The sequence below is a fragment of the Schistocerca gregaria genome, chromosome 9 (assembly GCF_023897955.1).
Source record: "Schistocerca gregaria isolate iqSchGreg1 chromosome 9, iqSchGreg1.2, whole genome shotgun sequence".
Classification (NCBI taxonomy): Eukaryota; Metazoa; Arthropoda; class Insecta; order Orthoptera; family Acrididae; genus Schistocerca; species Schistocerca gregaria.
The window spans coordinates 160566506-160572816 of record NC_064928.1 but is presented as its reverse complement, the minus strand read 5'-3'; positions in this window follow the sequence as shown (position 1 = coordinate 160572816).

The window sequence follows — 6311 nt, the reverse complement described above, 5'->3', positions numbered from 1 at the left end:
GGTATTTACACTTCACCCGATGTCCAGCTCTCGTGTGTACTGAAGGCACTGCTCGAACTACTTCAGTGCTGGCAGTGACGATGCTACTTCCTCTTGTGGCTCGTCTGGGTCCAATAGAGTGGAAGGTGACACATGTTCAGCGCGTACATATTCTTCGGTTGGTACCATATGTGCAGGTTTGACGCAATCCAACGATACCACTTTGGTCTTCCCAGTTTGATCTATGTGCACGATATGTTCACCCAGGGAAATAAATCTGCAGGGCCCAAAATATGGGGGCGGCAGCAGTGACTTGACAACATCTGTCCGTAGCATCACGATCAAGACTGCGCGTGGCACATTAAAGCGGCTTTTAACGTTCTATGCCCGCATTCCACCATTCAATTCTTGTTGGGTTGCAAGCCGTGATATAATGATAGTGGCAACCGCAGAGGTTGGCCAATTCTGAGAACAGCGTCAATTCGAATTGTCGTCCCTGGCCTGTGGTGACATGTAAAGGGCAGTCGAAACGTGTGATTCACAACAAAAGAAATACCCGTGCCACCGTTTCCGATGAAGTTTCCGATAATGGAACCGCCTCCGCCCATCTGATAAAGCGGTACACTGTAGTGAGGAGATAATGGTAACCTTGGCCATCTGATGATCTAAGCACGTTTTTGCCCAACTAAGGCAGTCCTCCTTTATACTGGGCCACACAAATCAGTCTGTCATCAGTTTGACGCTGGCATTTATTCCCGGATGAGCCAGTCCATGGATGCTATCAAATAATTGCCCTCGCAATTTCTTACATCTACATCTACATGACTACTCTTCAATTCACATTTAAGTGCTTGGCAGAGGGTTCATCGAACCACAATCATACTATCTCTCTACCATTCCATTCCCTAACAGCGCGGGGGGAAAACGAACACCTAAACCTTTCTGTTCGAGCTCTGATTTCTCTTATTTTATTTTGATGATCATTCCTACCTATGTAGGTTGGGCTCAACAAAATATTTTCGCATTCGGAAGAGAAAGTTGGTGACTGAAATTTCGTAAAAAGATCTCGCCGCGACGGAAAACGTCTTTTCTGTAATGACTTCCAACTCAATTCGCGTATCATATCTGCCACACTCTCTCCCCTATTACGTGATAATACAAAACGAGCTGCCCTTTTTTGCACCCTTTCGATGCCCGCCGTCAATCTCATCTGGTAAGGATCCCACACCGCGCAGCAATATTCTAATAGAGGACGAACGAGTGTAGTTTAAGCTGTCTCTTTAGTGGACTTGTTGCATCTTCTAAGTGTCCTGCCAATGAAACGCAACCATTGGCTCGCCTTCCCCACAATATTATCTATGTGGTCTTTCCAACTGAAGTTGTTCGTAATTTTAACACCCAGGTACTTAGTTGAATTGACAGCCTTGAGAATTATACCATTTATCGATTAATCGAATTCCAACGTGTTTCTTTAGGACCTCATGTGGATCACCTCACACTTTTCGTTATTTAGCGTCAACTGCCACCTGCCACACCACACAGCAATCTTTTCTAAATCGCTTTGCAACTGATACTGGGCTTCGGGTGACCTTACTAGACGGTAAATTACAGCATCATCTGCGAACAACCTAAGAGAACTACTCAATTTGTCACCCAGGTCATTTATATAGATCAGGAACAGCAAAGGTCCCAGGACGCTTGCCTGGGGAACACCTGATATCACTTCAGTTTTACTCGATGATTTGCCGCCTATTACTATGAACTGCGACCTTCCTGACAGGATATCACGAATCCAGTCGCACAACTGAGACGATACCCCGTAGGTCCGCAGCTTGATTAGAAGTCGCTTGTGAGGAACGGTATCAAAAGCTTTCCGGAAATCTAGAAATACGGAATCAACTTGAGATCCCCTGTCGATAGAGGCCATTACTTCGTGCGAATAAAGAGCTAGCTGCTTTGCACAAGAGCGATGTTTTCTGACACCGTGCTGATTACGTATCAATAGATCGTTCCCTTCGAGGTGATTCATAATGTTTGAATACAGTATATGCTCTAAAACCCTACTGCAAACCGACGTCAATGATATAGCTCTGTAGTTAGATGGATTACTCTTACTACCTTTCTTAAACACTGGTGCGATCTGCGCAATTTTCCAATCTGTAGGTACAGATCTATCGGCGAGCGAGCGGTTGTACACTCCTGGAAATTGAAATAAGAACACCGTGAATTCATTTTCCCAGGAAGGGGAAACTTTATTGACACATTCCTGGGGTCCGATACATCACATGATCACACTGACATAACCACAGGCACATAGACACAGGCAACAGAGCATGCACAATGTCGGCACTAGTACAGTGTATATCCACCTTTCGCATTAATGCAGGCTGCTATTCTCCCATGGAGACGATCGTAGAGATGCTGGATGTAGTCCTGTGGAACGGCTTGCCATGCCATTTCCACCTGGCGCCTCAGTTGGACCAGCGTTCGTGCTGGGCGAGCAGACCGCGTGAGACGACGCTTCATCCAGTCCCAAACATGCTCAATGGGGGACAGATCCGGAGATCTTGCTGGCCAGGGTAGTTGACTTACACCTTCTAGAGCACGTTGGGTGGCACGGGATACATTCGGACGTGCATTGTCCTGTTGGAACAGCAAGATCCCTTGCCGGTCTAGGAATGGTAGAACGATGGGTTCGATGACGGTTTGGATGTACCGTGCACTATTCAGTGTCCTCTCGACGATCACCAGAGGTGTACGGCCAGTGTAGGAAATCGCTCCCCACACCATGATGCCGGGTGTTGGCCCTGTGTGCCTCGGTCGTATGCAGTCCTGATTGGGGCGCTCACCTGCCCGGCGCCAAACTCGCATACGACCATCATTTGCACCAAGGCAGAAGCGACTCTCATCGCTGAAGACGACACGTCTCCATTCGTCCCTCCATTCACGCCTGTCGCGACACCACTGGAGGCGGGCTGCACGATGTTGGGGTGTGAGCGGAAGACGGCCTAACGGTGTGCGGGACAGTAGCCCAGCTTCATGGAGACGGTTGCGAATGGTCCTCGCCGATACCCCAGGAGCAACAGTGTCCCTAATTTGCTGGGAAGTGGCGGTGCGGTCCCCTACGGCACTGCGTAGGATCCTACGGTCTTGGCGTGCATCCGTGCGTCGGTGCGATCCGGTCCCAGGTGGACGGGCACGTGCACCTTCCGCCGACCACTGGCGACAACATCGATGTACTGTGGAGACCTCACGCCCCACGTGTTGAGCAATTCGGCGGTACGTCCACCCGGCCTCCCGCATGCCCACTATACGCCCTCGCTCAAAGTCCGTCAACTGCACATACGGTTCACGTCCACGCTGTCGCGGCATGCTACCAGTGTTAAAGACTGCGATGGAGCTCCGTATGCCACGGCAAACTGGCTGACACTGACGGCGGCGGTGCACAAATGCTGCGCAGCTAGCGCCATTCGACGGCCAACACCGCGGTTCCTGGTGTGTCCGCTGTGCCGTGCGTGTGATCATTGCTTGTACAGCCCTCTCGCAGTGTCCGGAGCAAGTATGGTGGGTCTGACACACCGGTGTCAATGTGTTCTTTTTTCCATTTACAGGAGTGTATGTCGGTGGTGTGGAACGAGCGGGTCGAGTTGACGGAAGAGCTCCCCGCGGGTTGGTTATATACAGAATCGCCCCACGAGTAGTTGCTGTTCATTTCAGCTTGGTGGAACGTTAACAAGCTTCTTTAATTCCTCCGTTTCAACACTGGAGTTTAAAAAGGGGACACCTAACATGAAGAAGCGGTCACTACTCATCAACTTTGCAGAGAAGACGTGAACTCCGGTGACAGAGCGTGTTGGGTACACTGGTGACGGATGCGGGGTCGGATATGATGTGTGGATCCTTGCAATCGGAGGTGGTGTACTGCCTGTTCGAGCAAGTTAAGTTAGTGTAAGGTTTAATCATTAAGTAATAAGTTTGCATAACCGGTGGCCTCCAGCGATCGGGTTTCCTGTCCCCGGCACCGGTGTAATTGAAGACAGTGATCTTTCCTCCTCCTCTCGTTACTGCCCGATGGGAGGTGTAGTTTTGGCAGTTTAATTGTTTCGCTATTCTGTCGTGGGTTATGAGTAAACTCATGCTTCTTGTTCGTTGACCGTTCATTTAGGACTGTGTGGTGTAATGTTTCCTTGCACGAGGTTAGCTCTAATTCCGTCAGCAAGTTAAGCCCTTTTATAGCAAGTTATCGCTGGCTAAAAGTCGGTGCAGTGACCAGCCTGAGACTGGCAATTGTGTTTACGGGCGTATTTAAATTGGCCAGTATTCTGTCTAGCCTGAGCATCCCTGAGTGGGTGATTTGTGGCCGCCTTCCACGGGTCTGTCATATATGTTATGTTCTAATGATATTCCAGGACACTTTTGTTTAAAAACATTTTAAATTCCTCCATTCCTTTATTGCCATTAATCTTGTGTTTGCCGAGACCTTTGATTTTTTTTTTTTTTTAATGGCGGTGTTGGTAACTTCACTACCTCACCGTACTTTATTAGGAAAGCTCTGTATTTACTTTAGTAGCCTGTTAACTAATGTTCTATAAATTTTTTATAAACTACTGTATTGCTATAAAATTACTTGACTGCCGTTAACGGCGTATTTGAAAGGTTGTTATTGCCGTACTGTTAGCTTCTGTGTTGTTGTTTTTTTAAGAAAGATTTTTTTAAAGTTGTGGTATTGCTGTAAAATACCCGATTGCCTTTAGCGGCGTGTTTCGAAAGGCTGTTATTGCCTTACTGCTAGCTTCTGTATTTTTTTAGAGAAATTTTTAAACTGTTGTATTGCTATAAATGACTGGATTGCCGTTTTTTTTAAAGAAATTTTTAAACTGTTGCATTGCTGTAAATGACTTGATTGCCGTTAGCGGCGTGTTTTGAGGCTGTTATTGCCGTACCGTTAGCTTCTTTGTTTTTTAATTTTTTTAACTTGTGGTATTGCTATAAATTATTTGATTCCCGTTAGCTGCGAGCTTTGAAAGGTTGTTTATTGCCATACTGTTAGTTTCTGTAAGATATGAATAAAACATTTGTGTGTGAAAATCTCAACTCGACAGCAAACTACTAAAAATTTGGCCCCGTTTCCCAACTTGTGGCGTGGCTTGTAGTAACCGTAACCAGTGTGTGTGTCACTGCTTGCTGTGGTATTTGAAGGTCCCACCCAGAAAAGAGTCTTGTTTACTCTTTACAGCCTCTCTTTTTGCTGTTCCACTAAAAGCAATGAGCCTTTATGCAAAAGAGCTAGCGTCATTTATAGTTAGTACTACTGTTTGAAGCTCAACATCTTGTGTTTCTGGTTCTTTCTGATATCCATGTTATTTGCCCTCGTTGTTGTATAATGTCCTCTTCGCTGCTTCCTTTTTTGTTATTTCAGTAACGAAATTATACCTTCGATTGTGCAAATCACCTGACTCTTCGGCATATTTTAGAAATCGACATCTCTTCTTCCTCTGTTCTGTTCTAGGCCTTCATAGGGGCCACATGGCTTACTGTGGATGGCCTACATTTACATCTACATCCATACTCCGCAAGCCACCTGACGATGTGTGGCGGAGGGGACTTTCAGTACCTCTATCGGTTCTATTCCAGTCTCGTATTGTTCGTGGAAAGAAGGATTGTCGGTATGCCTCCGTGTGGGCTCTAATCTCTCTGATTTTATCCTCATGGTCTCTTCGCGAGATATACGTAGGAGGGAACAATATACTGCTTGACTCTTCGGTGAAGGTATGTTCTCGAAACTTCAACAAAAGCCCGTACCGAGCTACTGAGCGTCTCTCCTGCAGAGTCTTTCACTGGAGTTTATCTATCATCTCCGTAACACTTTCGCGATTACTGAATGATCCTGTAACGAAGCGCGCTGCTCTCCGTTGGATCTTCTATCAACCCTATCAGTAACGGATCCCACACTGCTGAGCAGTATTCAAGCAGCGGACGAACAAGCATACTGTAACCTACTTCCTTTGTTTTCGGATTGCATTTCCTTAGGATTCTTCCAATGAATCTGTCAGGCATCTGCTTTACCGACGATAAACTTTATAGCCCGCATCTCGTGGTCGCGCGGTAGCGTTCTCGCTTCCCACGCCCGGGTTCCCGGGTTCGATTCCCGGCGGGGTCAGGAATTTTCTTTGCCTAATGATGGCTGGGTGTTGTGTGCTGTCCTTAGGTTTACGTAGTTATAAGTTCTAGGGGACTGATGACCATAGATGTTAAGTCCCATTGTGCTCAGAACCATTTGATCAACTTTATATGATCATTCCATTTTAAATCACTCCTAATGCGTATTCCCA